The sequence below is a fragment of the Notolabrus celidotus genome, chromosome 13 (assembly GCF_009762535.1).
Source record: "Notolabrus celidotus isolate fNotCel1 chromosome 13, fNotCel1.pri, whole genome shotgun sequence".
Classification (NCBI taxonomy): domain Eukaryota; kingdom Metazoa; phylum Chordata; class Actinopteri; order Labriformes; family Labridae; genus Notolabrus; species Notolabrus celidotus.
In genome coordinates, this window is record NC_048284.1 from 31,413,448 (window position 1) to 31,434,658 (window position 21,211).

A 21,211-nucleotide genomic window follows, 5' to 3' on the forward strand; every position below is an offset into this window, starting at 1 on the left:
AGCTATGATTACCGAGGGATTAGCAGTTTCACTGCAGCCTGGGAACTCAGTGGACGAGGAGGTAGATTAATGCCCCTCCCCCCCAAACAATGAGGACACGGTGAAGCTCAGCCACCTCTAGCATGACACTAAAATATGTGTTGGAAGGGTTAATGGTAAGTCAATTAGAGCATGGCACTAATCTGCACGAGCCAAAGGTCATCTCTTAGTAGACAGGCAGATTAGAGCCGGAGGTTCTCTTGCTTGGCGTGCTGCTTCACCTGAAATCCACATCCACAATCCCCTGCAAGTGGGCTGCAGGCCAGCAAACTACCTCCGTACGAGGCCATGCATTATTCAGTTCCAATCCCCCCAAACACATGGTTACCTGATCAGGAGGCATGGGGGGCGTCAAGGCTGCAAACTGTTAAAGGCCACGCACATCCTGAACCCTGAAGGCCACGACAAGACAAGAAATGAGAATCAAAGTGTTCAATAATCAAGCTGCAAATATGAGGCTGGACCCCCCGGGCTGATTCACCTGCTGCATCTATACTCAGAGTGCAGCCTCTGCTGGGTTTCAATCAGCCGGTGTGATCACAACAAATTTCATGTGTTTTTACATCAATCCACCAGGACTGTGAGAAGATACAGAGTGGAGGTTTTCTGTGGATCACCATCCAATGCAACCAATACTACAGAATCCAGTAACAGCTGGTGTCCAGTCAATGCTGGGATCCAATACTGAATCTATTAGCCTCACAGCCAAAGAATCGACTGGTTTTGTGCAGATCCACTGTCACTTACAGCGTAGACCAATCACTATTTTGTGATTATCATGGTATTTGCATTAAACACACCTGGATTTATCCCAATGGGTAATGATTTTATTATTTATTATTTATTATTTATCTATTAAATTTAAATAAGTAATGCTTTCCCACTCAGCATGTGGACATTTCATCTGTTGGATAGAGGGCATAGACGTGACGTCACCCATCTGTTTCTGAAGCACTGTTTTGAAGCCAATCGTCAGGAGGAGTCATATTGGAAATGTTGAATTCAATCTAACTTCATCCAAGCTAGTGTGAGGTAAATAGGCGGGCTTTGAGCATCCTCGCTATCAGCTACAGTGTATCCGCCTGTCAATCAAGTCAGCCATGTCCTTATTTGGGCATAGGTTTAATATCTTTCAAAATGACGATTTATAAAAAACATTAACCTTACAGTGTGTGCCGATAGAGAAATGAGCTATCCAGACCTGAACCGTTTTCTGAACCAGGCTGTAAACATGTTTATTTCTGCTGTAAAGATCGTCTTCTTTGAATGGGTGTGTATGTGGTTCCTGGTGTTTCTGCAGCCAGCCTCCAGTGGCCGCTCAATGAACTGCAGTTTTGAGCACTTCTGCATGGGCTTCATATTCTAATGGTGTGTTCACACCAAACACGAATGTAAAGTATAAACATGTAAAGTCAATGCAGGGACGTGAATAGATGCGAGTAGTGGTCTGGCAGCAAATTGGGCGACGCGAATGATTCGCAAGAGTTGAAATGTCTGAACTCAATCTAATCCATCGCACCGCGATAGCCAATCAGCATGCAGATCAACCAGTGACATGAGGTGTGACGTATGGACCAGCGGAGATTCGCTCATCTGGAATATATAAGACACTTTGATTCTATCTCTGTGCAGCTTCCCCAAACTCTGCGACTCTACCTGTTTTTATGGGATCAGGAATAAACAGGAGCTCACTGTGAGGACAGAGAGGGAGGAGGATTATCTGCTGAGCTGTGAAAAACTTTGTCTGTCACTTGAATCAAGCTATGGGTTGTAGTAGGAAGTTAGCTCTACCCCTTTACCATAACCGGCTTCCCCATTCAATGTCCACAAGCTCAACCTTGTTTGATAACAACCTCTACCTCTTGTGAATATTTGCATCTTGAGCACTCGTTTAAACGCGATTTTGACGCTCGAATTGTGCGAGTAAACACAAAACATTCTCGCATCTGTATTCGGGCGAATAGCACGATCATTCTGGTGTGAACGCAACATAAGATTTGATGGAGGGCTGAGTACAATATCCATGCTTTCACACCATTTTGATCCAGCTAGTTGAAGCTAAGATAGCTGTCAGCTACACTCAGATTAATTGGTGCTAATTTAGTGGTGGAAAAAAAGTCAGCTTTACATTTTCATTGGAGGAACACACTGTAAACACAAGTGTTGTGTGAATCATGAAGAACAGCAGATACACATAGAAACTGAGTTTGAACTAATATGCACTATATTTGTATATACACTACCAGTCAAAAGTCTGGACACACCTTCTCATTCAATTGTTTTTATTTATTTTAATTTTTTTCAACATTGTAGATTAATACTGAAGACTTTAAAACTATGAAATAATCTGGTTTTGCCATAATCTGGATTCCAACAGTAGTCAAATAGGGCTATCCATTGTGTACTAACCCTACCTCTGAACAACACAACTGATGGTCTCAAACACATTAAGAAGGCAAGTCATTCTACAAATGAACTCTTGACAAGGCTCATGTTCATTAGAAACCATTCCAGGAGACCACTTCATGAAGCAGACTGAGAGAACACCAAGAGTGTGCAAAGCTGTCATGAAGGAAAAAGGGGGCTACTTTACAGAATCTAAAATATAAAACACATTCTGCTTTGTTTAACACTTTTTTTGTTCATTCAATAATTCCATATATGTTATTTCATAGTTTTGATGTCTTCTGTATTAATCTACAGTGTTTAAAATAATTAAAATAAATATAAACCCTTGAATGAGAAGGTGTTTCCAAACTTTTGACTGGTAGGGTATTACAGGAGTAATACCATATAACAGATTTTCCTCATGTTGTGCGGGCCTCATGGAGACAGATCCAGGACGACAGGGTACCCTTTAACCTCTGCATGAGACAGCAGTAATTGACCCTCAGAGGGACTGTTGTCAGTGATGTAGTTCACAGGCTTGAATGCTCACCTTGAGTTGCCAATGAAGGGCAACGAAGGGGCCAGACAACAAGGCCTTCACCCCAAGAGGCTGGAGCCTGAGTTGTGTCATTAGTTATGTTCACATGGACCACTAACAATAGGAATAACAGAATGCCTCGATTCAGAACATAAAACAGATTCATAAATCAATAAAATGCAGAGATGCTGTTTTTTTTCCAACTGGATTGGTGGTGGTGTTTGTTAACCACAGGATCCGAGACAGGGAACAGTTTCACCTGCTGTTTCTGGCACGTTGGACCGGTGCATGCTGAAATGGTTTTAGTCTGATTAAGTGCTTGATGCATGTGATCTGCATGACAACAGTGAGGTTAGATCTGATCAGAAAGATTCTAAATGGATTGAAGAAAAACTGCACATGTAAACAAAGCCTCTGTTTGAATCCAACCAACCCTTAACCAGGCCATGGTCTGTGACTACACTACAGATTGGACATGTGACCTGTCCTGGTGTATCCCCTGCTCGCCCACATCAGCAGAGATCAGGTCCAGCCCAGAACAGGATAAACTATACTGATGGATGGATGGATGGATGGATGGATGGATGGATGGATGGATGGACAAACAAAATCAGATGGATGAACAAAATCAGATGGTGTGCATCCTTGGGCATCAGTGTGAGCCATAAAACAATCATAAGTGTGTCGAGTGAGACGTTCAGACCGGTGAAATTGTCATGTGATGATAACGAACAGCAGAGTGGTGTTAGCTGTGTGTAATGTTAGAGAAATGAAGCATTACTTCTCCACCCTCAGGAAGTACTCTGTATCGGCTCCAGGTATCAGTCAGAAATAAAAGGTACTGAAACATCTTAAGTGCAAATATCTGCCTCTGCACACACACACACACACACACACACACACACACACACACACACACACACACACACACATTGCATGAAGACTCACACATGATGTGACTAAACACTCCAGCTGTTTCACTCTGAGAACAATAACTTCAGCTGAATGAGGAGGCAGGCGTGGAGCTGTGCATCTTCATTGGAGGATCTCTAATACTACACATTAACATCTGCACGGGCTTCTGTGTGTGTGTGTGTGTGTGTGTGTGTGTGTGTGTGTGTGTGTGTGTGTGTGTGTGTGTGTGTGTGTGTGTGTGTGTGTGCGTGTATGAGTCCGTTGATCTAAACAGGGCACTGTGATAAAGGCGGAACAGATAATGCAGAGTCCGAGATGAAGTGATATTTTGGGCCCATTAACACAAAGAGTAAAGTGTTAATCTGTGAATATGCAGACAACGCAGCAGTTATGTGTGCTGAAGTTACCGCGTCCACATCCACAGTACAGATTATCACAGTGCGGCTCAATGCGACTTCTTACCTCTCAGACGTGTTCAGATGTTCCCTCGCTCCAGGAGACGCAGTCCATCATCCACACTCTGTAGTTTTCACTTCAACATTAATCCAAACCGTTTGTAATTTCCATCCCTCGGGTTGATCCCCGGTGCTGCCGCTGCTGCTGCCGGATCACTCTCTTCCCTGAGCGCATGAAACCGGATCGAGGCGCGTGCCGTTCCTCTGCCGCTCCGAGCGCTCTGCAGGCAGAAAACAACACCGCGAGCACCGAGCATCGATCACATCCAATTGTGGGCTGTTTTCAAGTTTGAGAAAACGCAAGAAGCAGAGATAAACTTTGGCAGAGTGGGACCTCTGTCTCCCCCTCGCCGTAAGAATCCGCTCTCTCTCTCCGCGCAGATGGAGATAAAATCCTGTCCGCGCGCTGCGCTGCTGTCTGCGTTTGGATCTAAATACCTGCAGTGTGCGTTTCCTCCATGCACCGAGCGACTGCGCCCACTGAGAGAGAGAGAGAGAGAGAGAGAGAGAGAGAGAGAGAGAGAGAGAGAGGGAGAGAGAGAGAGAGAGAGAGAGAGAGAGAGAGAGAGAGAGAGAGCAGATGGAGATGAATTTCATGAACAGGGGACTCGTTTAAAATGCAAACAGTGTGTTTCATATCACATTCAGAGAGCTCATTAACAGCAGCAGCACTTGTTACAGAGATGATGATCCTAGTTATGAAATAATACTGACAACAGACCTTACTAAAGCCCTGCGATACTGTAGAGCCGGGTCAAAGGAAACTTAGTCCAAAACAAATACATTATTTCATGTTCTTCCGTCAGTAATGGAATAATATGTCTGAGATCTTAGGTTCATCACAAAATCTTAATTAAAGGGACAGTGAAAAGTAAAAACATGGAAAATAAAAGTGAAAAATGTGAATTTAATATCAGAATCTAATTTTTAAAAAAGTTCAAAAAAATACAAAAATGACTGTGAACATTTTTTTTTAGACAATTTTAGGATAAGATAAAATTAAATATAATGTAACATTTAAAAGTGAGCTCAATGTAAATTAATAATGTAAAATTCAATATACATTTTTATTCTGAGATGAGTTCTAAATGAATTTTCTTTATATTTACTAATTTGTAATATTATTGTTTTTGCATATATATTTTGTTTTACGGAGGCCTACTGATTCCAAAAAATTTGAGGCTATACAACATTAACAACTTTTATTTACCGCCTGGTAAATATTATTGACCTCCATTCAACTTCAGTGTTATTTGAATTTCAGTGCACTTATGTACACAGATCAGCAACCTTTTCGTCACGTTGGGAGGGGACCCATGTCTTCACCCTTAAAATAATGGCCTAAGTCATTTTTTTAAGTTTTTGGGAAAACACAAAAAACCTTACCAAATGCAGAGCATATGAAGTTTATTAATCATTTCAATCAAAAAGGCCTTGATGACTGTTGACATACATATAACTTTTTGTGTCAATTATGTAACATTGAAGAATAAAGTGACTTAGGACAATTTTCGAACATTCTAGTGTGACTTAGGTAAGTTTGAACCTGGCATAAAGCTACTGTGAGGAGTTTTTAAGTGGTCATGAAATGGACTGAAATTAACAGTGATGGCTTTTTACGACATAGAAAAGCAAACAAGATTGTTAGAAAAGGAATTGATCATTTCTGTTTTGTTATTTTTAAGCCTGAAATCGCTGTGAGGGGGTAGGCGTCAGACGAGGTGATTGACAGCGCATCAAAGAAAACCCCTTTTTCTGCAGTAAATATTCTTAATGAGTGAAATAGTTGACTGTTGGTTGAAAGCGGGAGGAGATAACATAATTTACACATGTACAGGAAAAAATAAGCAAGATCACTTAGTCCACTGGGGGGCGCCAAAGTCAACACAAACAGAAAGTTCCTCACAGGAGCTTTAAACTGCCCTTTCATTCCATAGTGCAAACTCAACACTGAAATTACCCTGAGTTAAATTAAACAAATATTAGGTAAAACAAAGTTGGTCAGGAGGCAGTCCCTTTCCTCACATCTCCAGGTCTTCTTTGCTGGGTTTTTATTGAACTTAACCCATTTACAACATCCAGTTTTGACAACTTCTTGAAACCTGACTATTAACTGTCCTTTAATTCCAGAAATCAAACTCAAAATGTAAATAACTCTAACATAAATTGAACAAATATCAGGTCAATCAAACGCTGAGGAGGCGTGCCCCTCTCCTCACTTGTCCAGCTCTTCTTTGCTGGGTTTTTGTTCCTATCCCAGTACTAATCAGTTTATCCCCTGAATCTTCATTCTCAGTCATCTTGATTTGCCTAACTATGTGGCAAATTGTCAAAGAAGTGATGACACTCGACGGGCATCACATGTTTCATGGACTGAAGGTCCTGGAACTTCCTCTCTTTGATTGGCAGAGCATGCTGGAACACTGATCCATGCCATCGGCTCACTTGGCACCTGTACCCTCTGTGGCAGTGCATCCTACTCAGAGTTCTCAGAGAAGGATAGCTTGTACTGGACCTTGCCATCATGGCTAAATTGAAGAGCCCGCAAATCATTGGGTCTCCTGCTTTTTTGCCTGGTCTGATACTGGAGAAGTAAGATCAATTGAGTTTCATGATTTCATCATGTTTGACCACCTTCACTTGGTAGAGTTTTGGTTTGAGTCTTGCAGTCTGGAGGATGATCGTGTTGTCTCTCGGGGTGATGATGTCCGCCTCATTTTCATGTTTAGAGCTTCTTCTGCACTATACTACTACTAATACTAATACTATTCTGTTGCTTCTTGAAGCAGCTGCCATCATGAAAGCTTGTTAAATTGCCCAAGTCAGACATTTTATCCTAAAGAATAAAACATTTTGACTTAGGACAAGAATAAAATGGCCTGAGTCACCCTCTTGATATAGGCCATTGTCCTATAGGGCATAAAGAGCATAATCCTTTCAACTAAAGATCAAGGAGATTTTACCAGAGGTGGCCAGAATCATCAAGAGATGATTTAAGCCAAAAACTCATTTTCGTCAAAAAATGACTTAGGCCATTATTTTAAAGGTGACATATCATGCAAAATTGACTTTTTAATGGTTCTCTACCTGAAATATGTGTCCCTGGCATGTCTACAAACCCCCCGAGAATGAAAAAAATCCATTCTGCCCCTGTTCTGATTTCTACATCTTTCTGTAAATGTGTGTGAAACGAGCTGTTTCAGACTTCAGTGTTTTTGTTACGTAACAACAATATCCGGTCTGTCACGGAGTCAGAGCTTGGAGCTTGTTCAGCCCATAGACTGTATAAAATAATACTGAATCCCCCCTCCGTTTTTCATTACCTGCACAAATGTGTGCTAACAAGGAGCTTAGGAGGGAGGCATGCTAGTTGTAGGCTGTCTTAATAAACACAAAGGTCGGTTTTACTCCCCACGTCTGCAGATTTGAAGATCTAGTGGATGATTTTTATTTATCATGGATAAGTGCTAGCGCTAGTTAGCATAGCCACATAGCTACATGTTCGTAGCTGTGTACCAAGACACACGTCTACATACTGATAAATAAAACAACAAGAAACACTAAATCTGTGACCAATCCTTCAGAAAGGTCCTGCTACAGGTGCCTCTCCTTCAGGATCAGATTCTGGATCAGATTCAGAGGGTTGAAGTAACGTGATCTCTGAGCAGCCGTGTATATTCAGCCAACATGTAAACATTAGATCAACGCACCGGAGAGCCAAGGCACATCCACTTCCTGAGGGGGCGTGGTCAGAGAGAAAACAGAGTGTTTTGAGGAGGACTGAAGAAGAGGGTTTTTCAGGCAGACCAAAATCTGATTTCAAAGTGTTTTTTTGAGCATAAACTTTAAAGACATGTTTTGGGGACCTCTTAGACCAATATATATTGATGACAAAAGTGTGATATATCACCTTTAAATTTCCCCGTTGCAGGATGAATAAAGGAATATGTTATCTCTTATTCTATTCTATTCTATTCTTATTTTAAAACACACACTAAACGAAAGCAACTCATGAGAGTAATGACACAACCCCGTGTTTGAGTTGATCTCATCTGCAGCTGTTGGTGGACTAGCTTCAGTTTTGGTTTTCTGGTTGGTTTCTCAACAAAGAGGTTGCGCTGACCGGGATCCCCTGTGGCTAATTCACTTACTACTGACAAGTAGCACAAATACCTTTAAAAAAAACATGAAACCACCCCTTTAATTTAAGTGAATCTCTAAAGGGACACTCAGGCCTCTCGCAATGAACCCATTTTGAAACCCAGTCATCATTATTTCAGCTATCCGTAAACTAAAGGACTATGTTGCCCCCCGTCTCCTCCTGCTGCTGAAAAAAGCATGATTCAATCCATCCTCCTATACTGCTCCACCTGCTTCTACAACATGTTATCTGTTAAAAATAAGGCCAAACTCACACAAATAACCACCACAGCTTCTAAAATAGTAGTATGGGAGGTAGAACCTTCAGTTATCAGGCCCCTCTCCTTTGGAATCATCTACCAGTCAGGGTCCAGAAGGCAGACACCCTCTCTACTTTTAAGATTAGGCTTCAAACTTTCCTTTTTGATAAAGCTTATAGTTAGAGCTGGATCAGGCTTGGACCAGCTTTTGTTATGCTGCTATAGGCCTAGACTGCCGGGGGAACTGGCGCACTGGTACACTGGGATCCTAGCTCACCCCCTTCCCCCCAACCCCTTCATCACTTGCTTTAACTCTGCCTGTCCCATTAAAGTTACTAACCATAGACCTTTCTGGAGTCCCTGAGCTCCCTTGTCTCGTAGATTCCTCTGAGCTGCCGTAGACGTCCTCCTGCTGCAGACGTTCTGGACTCCAGCTGATAAAGACGTGCTGGCAACAGCTTCTACGACTCGTCTCATCACTATCCCTTCTCTCTCTTACTCCTCTCTATCTGTCTTTCCAGACCCAACTCAGTCGAGGCATGATGGCTGTCTAACACGAGTCTGGTTCTGCTCGAGGTTTCTGCCTGTTAAAAGGAAGTTTTTCCTCGCCACTGTAACTAGCTAAATACTGCGATGTGCAATGCTCATGATGGATTAAGGTGGGGTCAGACTGAGTCTTACCCTGTCTTGAAGTTGGGTCTCTGTTCATAATTTGACATAGAGTGGTCTAGACCTCCTATGTTTGTAAAAGCGTCCTGAGATAACGTTTGTTGTGATTTGGCACTATACAAATAAAGATTGATTGATTGAGATTGAAAATAATCAGTCTCCCCACACCAAACCTCACAGACTTAAACAACAGGGCCATCAGACGCATTGCAACCTCAATAGAACAGGACATCACACATCCACTCAACACATATCTCATCCCACTCCCATCAGGTCGCAGATACAGGGCACCAAGGTGTAGAAGGGCTCGCCTCAAGAAAGCCTGATCCCTGCTGCTATAGCGGCCCTAACCAAAAGACCTTGCTGAACAGTGTGGAGTGCAGACTTTGTTTTTTTGAATGTTGATTTTGGTGTTTGCTTGTAGTGTATTTTGTGTTCTGGTGTCTATGTCTGTGGAGCACAAGAGGGGCTGTGGAGAAGAATTTCCCCAAGGGGACAATAAAGTCTACCGTCTAATTTTACAAAAATAGAGGCCCAATAGAGGTTAAACCAGCCTTGCATATTGCACATAGCTATCAGTAATTAGACTGTTACTCTATCAGATGTTTTTTGCACACTCAGGAAATATGGCTCCAAACAAGGCTGTGAAACTAGACCACAATCACGATCATTTGTGTTGGTGTTTCTGAGTGGAGAGCAGTGCCGTCTGTTAGTTCATGTGGGCTCAGTTAAAGCTCCTCTAGTTCAAAGAGTTAATCCTCACATACATTTGTACATAAACCCTTGAACACAGCGGGAACTTTGGAAACACTTCTATACCACTGAACATATTTCTGGCTCTTGTCCGTCTTGGGAGCTCGTACAGGGCTCTGAATGCATCATTAGATACCACCTGAAGCTTTCTCATTTTGCTTTACTTTAACTGCACCACAGGCGAGCTGTACAGTAACACAGCGTGTGTGTGAGGGCTGGGAGAGGTGAAACACTCACAAAGGAAACAAATATCCCTTTTTTCTTTCACACTTCCCATCAGCAGTAAACCGAGGGACCTCAGTGAAGTTCAGGAGAGTCACAAAGTTTCTGACTGAAGTAGTTTTCACAAACATTTGATGAGAAGAGAAGTCGACTGCAGGATGATACCGCTCACTTTGTTAGCTCAGACTTTGTTTCCTGCAGGAAGTAGTTCGGTCTTTAAATAATGAAAAAGAAAGTCATCGTGTTTAGGTTTTTCAGATCCACACTTGGCATGTCTGACTTTCAGTTTCTCAAACAGACTCATTTTATCCTAACTGTAAAGACATTTTCTCTTGAACATCTGCCAAATGATTCTGTTGGCTGAACCTAATAGATAATCTGAACAACTTGTAAAGGAATCTGCAGAGGTGACCAGACTGCTGTGTGGACAGAAGTTTGGACTGGTATGAGGGGCAATCAAACTACTCCTGGCTAGATTCCTCTGTGAGACTAAGAACCTAACTAAACCAAACTGTGGCGCTTTCAGAACATTAAATGAAGTTAAGGTGTTAACTTAGATTCGGGAGCAGGACCATGCCTAAACCACACCCTCAATCACCTGACAAGCCTTCTTAAACGTAGCCAGCCTACTCCAACTGCTTGTCCGTGATTCTTCAACCCACCCTCCCTCACCTTACTCTACTGCACTTAACCTATTTCCTTGTCCTCTCCTACTCAACTCATGCTCGCTCCTTCTATGCCTTGTCTACTTCCAGGTACAACCTGGGTCAAGATCAGCTCCGGCAGGATAACGCTGAGACGGAACCCCCATCCTGAGTCTCCTTCTGCTGGGCACACCACGCACAACTAATTCATTAAATGTTCAACCTATATCCTTGTGTGGCGTGGTCCTTGCTAGTGAACCTCATTTAAACTTTGTTGCCGAAATAGCAACCTGAAACCCTAATAATGACGAAGAGACTTGGGAGCGGTGGTCTGTTGGGGTTCCTCTTAAGCCGAACGAGGGCACGCCCCTGACATCTTCGCTTTTGCTTGCACTCTTTCCCTCGCCTCCGCTTTCTGCTGCCCGGTATGATGATCCACGAAGACCCCAGTGTTCTGGTTATCTCCCCTGGAATCTGATGAGAATCTCGAAACATACCCATATCAATTGTCTCTGTGTCATACAGATATGTATTATTGACTGTCGGGTGAAGTAGATCAGGTTTGATGTGCCAGAGGGAATTTCCAGAGTACAATCTACAAGACCAATAAAACATAGTTCCCTTTACAAGTGCTCTCAACCGCTGCATCTATGCGCGCGGCCATCTTTGAACAACATCCAAACAAGACTTATTTTTCTGTGCAACTCATCCTTTACAGTCCAGAATGCTGTCAGATGCCCAGACTGTTCCTGGACTTCCGTCATGATAACTTAATCTTTTAATACAGATCACTCTTTGAGTTAGACACAAGGTACTGGTGTTGAAAGAAGGATGAGCGCTCAGTGAAGAAACCCACCCACTACTCCCTCTACTGATACGTTTAGTAGCCTACCACATGGCTCCTGATGTAACCTAAAGCCTGAGATAGGAAGGACAGACGGGCAGCGAGAGCCAGCACATCACTAGGGTTATCAAATGGGCTCCTCCCTTCACTGATGTTTCCTTTAGTTCAGCCCACGACACCTCAGAGAGGCTAAACAGTTAACTCTGGAGTCCCAGAGCAACCCCCCTCCATGCCAGCTCCCTCTGTCCATCATATCCACTAGCAGAACACCCCAATTTAATAACTCAGGCCATACAGTACTGCTACGTTCAACCATAGACTGTAAATAAAAATGGACAGCGTTGCTCCGCCTCTTCCTGTTGTACAGTTCTGAAGCCAAAAAATCCCTCTCTTGGGCGCAGCCATTGTGCAGCCAGAGCCTGTGAAGCCTTTGTATTAAGCTCCGCCCTACAGCGTAACGTCACAAGACGCTGTGTGCCCTTTGAAGTTTCACTCTACGGCGGCTGTGAATCAAAGGAAACCCGGAAGTAAAACCCCGTTTTTTAAACTTTAATAACTAACTAAAAAGGAACTTTTCAGAAAAAAGAGGCCTTGAACACAAAACAGTCAAATACTAACTACATATCACCACAGCATACGGATGTGAGAAACATTCTTACGACGTGTATTTATTCTTTAAAGTTTGACTGCTCCCCCATTCAAATGACTGGGGGAGACGGGTTTTTTTACCTATACTGCAGCCAGCCACCAGGGGGCAGTCACACTGCTGAAAGCCTCACCACCAGGGCCGTATCCGGCACGCTTGCGTTCAACAGACCCAGGCTCCGTACATGCTAGCTCCAGGTAGTGACAACACCCATACTACCTCCTCTACCACCTGGACTTGAGAAGCCCCCACATCCAACACAACAAGAAGAGTCTGCAGCTAGATGTTAGGAGAAAGACAGGGGAGGCAGGCTCCTCCCTACTCCTTAATGTATACAAGTGATGAAAGGAGAGAAGAGAGAGAAAGAAACAAAGAGTAGATGAATGTTTCATGTATGGTTAGCAGATAGTCGTTGGAAATACAATCCTGACAGGGGGAGACAAGACCCTGACGCAAACAAGACAAGACCAGTTTTTATAAAATAGTTCCAGTGATTCCTCGTCAGTTATTGTTCCATGGTGATGGATTCTTCTCTGCCTGTTGCGGTTTAGCTGATTTAGCATGCTAACTGAAACTAACGTAACATTGTTTTGATGCTAACACAAGCTAACGGTTTTACCTCACCTTACGGTCTATGGTGTCAACAAGCAGAAGCTAAATGTGTCTGAACTCTTTTCCGTGGATTGATTTGACATGACGTGTGATCAGTTTGTCTCTGGTGTTGCTCATGTTAGTGAAAGTTAATAACCATCGTCAAGGGGTTTTGACCAATCAGAATCAAGCATCTTACATGGGACTTCCACCAGATCCGTGTCCGGTCTGTCTCTGATGCGCTGCTGTCCGGCTCCATGCTCTCTCTCGTCCGTCAACACCCACTAGTAGCGTTTTCGGAATGTAGCATGGAGCAGGACCGCCGGACAGCTTGAGTCATGTGACCGAGGTTTCCATGACGGTTTGTTGTTGCAGTTAAGTGAAATACGAACTGGTGATAACACAGAGTGTTTTATTCTGAAAATGAACCAGATGTTTTCATTTTGTTTTGGTGCCTGTTGGTGGTCTGATCCAGTGGAAGTTAACACATTGACTAGTAGGGCTGTCAACGAATATTCTAAATTTGAATATATATTTGAATATTAAAAAAAAACGGAGATTCGATTGTGAAAATTAATATTCAACTGTGGAAAAAAACACATCAGCGGTTGCTTTGCGAGTGTGCGCACTGCATGACGGGTCAGGGACAGGTCACAGGAGTCACACATGCACAGCGTGAAGCAGACGGCAGAGAGAAATCTTTCCGTCCCCGGATCCTCAGTGCGCTCTGAACGCATCTTATCCTCCGCTGGGAACATAGTGAATAAAAAGAGATCTGGCCTCTTCACATGTGGACTGTCTCGTGTTTTTGGCAAATAACCTGTCAGGTCTAAGACCCTACATTGACAGTGGACTAAAAGAGCCCGACAATCAGTGACCCTGGGATAAAATGCAGTTTTTCCTCTTTTTCTATACAAGCGCCAAGAATGTAAGTGGACTACTTTTTCATTTTTAACTTTAACTTCAATTAATGTTAATAATATTTGCTTCAATCACTGAATGAAGCCTGCCTATATTAGGGACAAGAGTCGGGACCTTTAATTGCTCGCACAAGTCTTGTTCAGCATCATAGACTGTTCTGCACTCACTCAGCGCATTGCGCACAGAGGGGGGGGGGGGGGGGGGAAGGGGGGGGGGGCGGGCGAGCGAGAGGTCTCCGGTCTTCAAAGTGTTACGGTATAGACCATTAGGTCATTTACTTGTTTTGTAATGTGTAGTTATGTTTTAGGCATGTTAAATCTTAAATAAAAATTCATATACAAGTAGTTATGTCTCCATGAATTAGTTTGTCCACCTGTTATTGACATAATGCGCAAATATAGATATTCGAATGGTTCGAACCTATGGTTTTTTTAGAGCGAATATTCGAACGTCATTTTGGAGCAATTTTGACAGCCCTATTGACTAGAATAGAAACCTATCAGATCAGGTGCTGTGACGGATCAGAGATGGACCGGACACATATCTGGTGGAATTTGGCCGTTACACAGCTGGAGGATCAGTTAGAGAGCCGGGTAATAAAATAAAACAACGTGTGAGTTGTATATCTTGGTTGTATTTTCCAGTACTTCCTCTTTCACTTCATTTTTTAAAAAGTTGCATTTCATCATTTTTAAATGAGCCTGGAGACTATGAACGGTTAATTGGGCCACTGACCAAGCATTCATTTTTGATAAGTTGGGAGGAAGATGTGCTGAATATTAAATAAACTGGTTATTTTTATATGAGAAGAATGAGAATACTACTCTGTGCTGCTCCGAGGTTAGAGTTGTGTAGAAATGAAAACACGAGAGGAGCTCTTCACCAAGGCCAGAGGACAACAGAGGAGGGAGAGCAGCTTCTCTTTAAACACAATGAAATCAGTGTCAGGGAGAGCTGCACATTTCATCCCACATTAAATATTGTATCTTCATTCTTTGTTTAAAACACAACATGACTTTAAATAACGAGCTCACAATGCAAACATTATGTAAGCATGCACAAAGACAGAATTATCAGCACAGATGTTCAAACAGCTGGATTAGGTTTTTACATGCAGACTCATATTTGTTAGGTGACATTTAAAGCATGTTCTGCTCAGAGTCAGATTATTCCCGTGCCTTGTAAAAAGTGTCCGCCTCCTATAACCTGCAGTTGAAAACGGTCTGTGTTGAGTGGTGCAGAGAGAGGAGCTGTGTCTGGTGTTGAGACAGAATGTGTGGAGGTCCCAGCTGCACCGGCTGAATGTTAGAGCTAATCTATAATGCTCTTTCATTTTTTACAATAAACCACGTAGGAGGAGCAGAATCAGTGGATTCCCAGCTCTCCTGCTGAGGAGGCACAAGTGTTTGAATAGAGTGAAACTGAAATGTGAAAGCTCTCTCATAAAGAGAGCGCTGCTTCAGAATAGAGGGAATAAAACCCTCCGCACACTCAATCAATACATTAGTCCAACATTTGTTATTTACATAGGCACAATTCAGAGCAGAAGTTCTCTCTGGACACTCCACAGAAAGAGCCGGTCAAGCACTCTGTGTTACACTGTTGCACAGACCAAACATTAATCCACAAGGAGCAATAAAAACATCCTCTAACACAGTGATTTTCAACCACTGTGCCGTGGCACTAGGGTTGCAAAGGGGTGGAAAATTTCCGGTAAATTTCCGGAAAGTTTCCGGTAAATTTCCATGGGAAGTTAAGCTGGGGAATTTTGGAAATATTCCAAATTGGAAATTATGGGAATTTAATGGAAAGGTATCATATCCACGCATAAATATTTGATTTGTTCTAAGCAGACATCCATCCAAAATAATACAATTAAAATAGATTTGTAAGTAGAACTTTATCAAGTGTTATCAAGCCGCTCTCCCTCCAAACAAGTACCATTCAAAATGTTAAATTAAAAGAGCCCCTCTCCCTCCAAAAAAGTCCCATTCAAAATGTTAAATTAAAATAATACAAAATAAAATAATACAATTAAAACAGAATTATTTGTAAGTAGAACTTTATCAAGTGTTAAATATTTTATTGAACAATCAATTTTTTCATTGAAGAACAAAAACATGAATGTTGGGTTAAATATTACTCATCCCCCAGACTCAACCCATTCAAAAATTTAAAAAAATGCAATCCCAAAAAAGTCCCATTCAAAATGTTAAATTAAAAGTGCATGTAGGGGTCGTGGTCTCAATAGCCCTGCAGTAAGCAGTGTGCTATGTGCATGTGATTGAGGAATAGCATATACATTCAACTGTACTTGTATGAAATCTGGTTGTTTTAGTCAGGATTATGCTAAAATAAATTTTCCCCAACTATATTTAAGTTCCCTATAAAGAGCCAACCTTCAATTTAGTAAATACCTGTTTATTCCCATGAATTCCTGTTAATTCCCGTTTATTCCCCTGGAAAGTTTCCAACTTTGAAAATTCTTGGAATTTTGCAACCCTACGTGGCACACTAGCATGCCGTGACAGATCGTCAGGTGTGCCATGGGACATTATCCAACTTCACTTAATTAGTAAAAAAGAAAAATTATTCATAAACTGCAAATAATTTGTGCGTCTGTGCCTGCAGTGTAGTGACTGGCAGAGTAATTCAATACTCGTCATACTGACCTGCGCTACCCACCCACTGGGTGGCAATAAAGCACACTAATGACCTTGTTAATGTAAGACAATAGAATTAATGATGAGCGCAAGAGGTGTATGTGACAAGAAGTAGGTGTACAACAGCGATGGATAAATATTAAAAACTGAAAACTCCAAACTGGGCCCTGGATAAATTCTAACCCGAATGAAGAGCGTAATATGAGTGGTGGAAAAGTGTCATGAGGCCACATTATGAGTTTGTGTTAATGTTGTTGTTCGTGTCAAGAGGAAGGTGCACATTCCTCTTGATTCCTCCTCATTCCTCACCTGAAGTAGGTTCCACTGATTGGGGAGCTGCTGCCTGATTGGCCAAGTGAGCAAGTGACCAGCTTTAAAAGGAGCTGCAGGAAAGTGGCCGCTCTCTCTACTGTACAGTCATGGCCAAAAGTTTTGAGAATGACACAACTATTAATTTTCACAAAGTCTGCTGTTTCAGTTTTTATAATGGCAATTTGCATATACTCCAGAATGTTATGAGGAGTGATCAGCTCAACTGCAATTAATTGCAAAGTCCCTCTTTGCCTTGAAAATGAACTTTATCACCAAAAACACATTTCCACTGCATTTCAGCCCTGCCACAAAAGGACCAGCTAACATCATTTCAATGACACACAGGTGTCACACACATTAACACAGGTGTGGGTGTTGATGAGGACAAGGCTGGCGATCAATCTGTCATGATTGAGTGACTGGACACTTTAAAAGGAAGATGCTGCATGACACCATTGTTCCTCATCTGTTAGCCATGGTTACCTGCAAGGAAACACGTGCAGCCATCATTGCATTGCACAAAAAGGGCCTAACAGGGAAGTTTATAGCAGCGAGTAAGATTACACCTCAGTCAACCGTCTATCGAATTATCAAGAACTTCAAGGAGAGAGGTTCAATTGTTGCCAAACAGGCTCCAGGGCGCCCAAGAAAGTCCAGCAAGCGCCAGGACCGTCTCCTGAAGGTGTTATAGCTGCGGGATCGGGCCACCACCAGTGCAGAGCTTGCTCAGGAATGGCAGCAGGCAGGTGTAAGTGCATCTGCACGCACAGTGAGGCCAAGACTTTTGGAGGAAGGCCTGGTGTCAAGGAGGGCAGCAAAGAAGCCACTTCTCTCCAGTAAAAACATCAGGGACAGACTGATATTCTGCAGAAGGTACAGGGACTGGACTGCTGAGGACTGGGGTAAAGTCATTTTCTCTGATGAATCCCCTTTCCGATTGTTTGGGGCATCTGGAGGAAGGCTTGTTCGGAGAAGACGAGGTGAGCGCTACCATCAGTCCTGTCTCTTGCCAACAGTGAAGCATCCTGAGACCATTCAGAGAGACATTAATACTACCTGCAAAAGCCATTGTAAATGAGATGCTTTGCCCTGAAGCAGTTAAAGAAGTAGCCAAAGTCCCACTCTCAGATGAATAGATTCTTTTTTTTTTTTAAATATATATTTTTGGCTTTTTTGCCTTTATTATATAGTACAGCTGAAGAGTGACAGGAAATGTGGGGAGTAGAGAGTGGGGGAAGACATGCAGGAAATGGTCGACCGGCCGGGAATCGAACCGGCGACCCCTGCGACGAGGACTGTAGCCTCTGTATGTGGGGCGCTTAGACCGCTAGGCCACCAGCGCCCCACAGATGAATAGATTCATAAATTGAGAGACTACATGTGTCATTTTGGAACACTTTTGGTGGGTGGTGTAGCTCAGGATTTTTTTGATGTAAGAAATGTGCCTTGACTCCAAAAAGGTTGAACAACCCTGCTCTAACAGGCAGAAACCTCAAATAGAACCAGACTCTTTAGTGGATAGCCACCCTATAACCTACACTGTTCTTAGTCCAGGCACAGCAGCACCAGAGAGTATTGGGGGCTTCAAAATACAAGATGCATGGTTCAGAAAACAGGAGCATCTCTGTACACTTGTGTTTATATGATACCAACATTTTGACACTGACACCACGCCTAGGATTAGTAGCTAGGAGATTATAATATTTTAATCATTGCTTTAACAAATGTATTTATTCATGTATTTATTTATTTATAATTGTATTTATTTATTTATCTGATCTTTTTAATTTTGACAGATTTTTAATATAATTTCTACCCTTAATTATTGTATGAATTTAACTGTATTTATTTCATTTTTAATATTTTTTAGTTATTATGTCTTTTATTATTTGACCCATCTCTGTTGTTTTCTGTCTCTCTGTTCTTTCGTGAAGCACTTTGGGTTGCTTGCTTGTATGTCTGAAAGGTGAGCACTGGTTATCTGCTAACACCAAGTCCTAAAAAAAATCTGTATGATGGAATCTGTTCTTTTTAGAGGTTCCTCTGCCTGGAATCTTCTCCCCACCAACATGAGAATGATCAGAAACAGATTTTCACTAAAACAAATGCTGATTCATTTCTCATAGACTTTCTTATGTAATCACTTAATTATTGGTGCCACGTGTTTGTGACAATTTAGTTTTTGTTTCCATTGTTTTGTATTTTAATGCCTCTCAACGTTTATTTTGCATTTTCACTTTTGATTTTTATAACTATAATTGGCTGCTAATGCATTTTTGTTGTTTGGATAAATTATGATTTTTTATAACAGATTTTCTTATTTTTGTTTTGTTGTGTGGACCCCAGGAAGACTAGCAACCACACTGTGGATGCTAATGGGGATCTAATTTAAGAATAAAGAATGAAGAATAATGGTGCTTTATGAATACAGTTGAGCTGAGTTTAGTAGCATGGTTCTCGACATGAAACGATTCCTGAAACTAGAATGAAGGGCGGCTGACAGGATCACAGTATGAAAGAGAAAAGGTAGAATGATTTTGAGAGCCCATGACTGACTGACAGGGTTTTAAAAATATATCAAAGTGGTCCAAACCCAAAAGCCCTGGTGGTGCCCCCAGGCTACAGTTTCAATACTCAGTACCACAATGATCAGAAAGGAATGGTCCCACCTTGAAAATGGAAGTATTTAATATAATTTAATTCTTACCAGGGCGATTGCTAACCTGTGGTTATATTTGAGTCAAATGTTCAATCAATCAATCAATCTTTATTTGTATGGCGCCAAATCACAACAAACTTTATCTCAAGATGCTTTTACAAACAGAGCAGGTCTAGACCACTCTATGTCAAATTATGAACAAAGACCCAACACCAAGACAGGATAGGACTCAGTCTGATCCAAGCGTCAAACTCCGGTCTCAAACGATGAAGCCAATGCGGAAGTGATATAAACTGCAATACATCGAAAATCCGCTTGAGGCTGGCTGCAGAAACACCGGAAACCACATAGATATGAATGGGAAAAAGACGATCTTTGCAGCATTAATAAACATGTTTAAAGCCTGGTTCAAAAAACGGCTTGGCCCTACAACGCTAATCTCTCCAATGGCACACACTGTACGGGGGTGAATTTTTTTCTAACATGACGGTTAAGAAGATATTAAGATTATGAGTTTTGCCCAAATAAGGACATGACTGACGTGACTCCCGGTCGGGAACACACAGCCATTGGCTAAGAGACTCACTCTACGTCACACTCTGCCTAGTTGAGTTCCGCATTACCAATATGGCTGCTGCCGTCGATTTGCTTCAAAACAGCTCTCAGGAACAGATGGGTGACGTCACGGATACTACGTCCATATTTTTTACAGTCTATGGTCTGATCTCATCTTAATCCACCATGAGCAGAGCACTTAGCAGCATTAAGCAGTCCCTCCAGGAAGTTGCAACGCAAATTCAACCAATCAGCGCGATTTTTTTCGCGGCCTTGCAATTTTATACAATCACTGCAACTTTCCCGCAAATTTCACCAATCACCTTAATCTCAGCCCCTGTGCGTCATGGGTTTCATCACACATAAATTGGTTACATACCACTCAAACATAAGTCCTCACTTGATCGACACTTTTCAACAACAAAACATGCACAGAGAACGGGTGAAGAGAGGGGACAGCAGGCAGGACAAGTGATGATGACAACGTTGTTATTTATAGATTGAGGGGCTCAGTGTTAGCTTGGTCTCCTACCTGCTGCAGGTGTGCTTTATGAACCAGCTCTCCCTCCTCCATGTATCCGTCTCGTCTTCATTGAGTGACAAAGACACAACCGGGGGACGTCTGTTTAATATTTGATGTTTGACGTTGTTGCCGCCATTACCGTAAAAAGCTCCGCGTCCACAGCTTGATTTAATCCAGTTTGGTGAAACATCAGACACATTTAGTAAGTTTTGATCAACTCCTCGTCATCAAATATGCAGATTCATTTCAGAGTGCGTGAACTGACTGTCTGTGCCTCAGTCACTGCGAGGTGCATTCAAGGACCGTTGTAAATGTGCAATACAGCCCTTTCATGACATTTTTTCTGTGAATCAAGAGAATCAAAATACAGTCACAGTGGTCACATCAAGAATGTTTTCTAAAAACAACTGTAAGTTAGAGTATTTACTTTCCCCTGAGATGTTATTGGAGGAAAAAAGAAAAAAAAAATTGCAA

The 21,211-nt window shown here is 42.1% G+C and overlaps 1 long non-coding RNA gene across 1 annotated transcript in view; it reads right to left on the minus strand.

The window, feature by feature from the left end:
• The window catches only part of LOC117823626, a 180,051-nt gene extending 159,165 nt beyond the window's left edge, over positions 1-20,886 (minus strand). Inside the window, exons 1-2 of the long non-coding RNA XR_004633439.1 lie at positions 20,747-20,886; positions 4,343-4,815 (exon numbers count right to left, since the gene is read on the minus strand). This is a non-coding gene — a long non-coding RNA (uncharacterized LOC117823626). The remainder of the gene's footprint in view (positions 1-4,342; positions 4,816-20,746) is intronic.
• Positions 20,887-21,211: the final 325 nt, after the last annotated feature.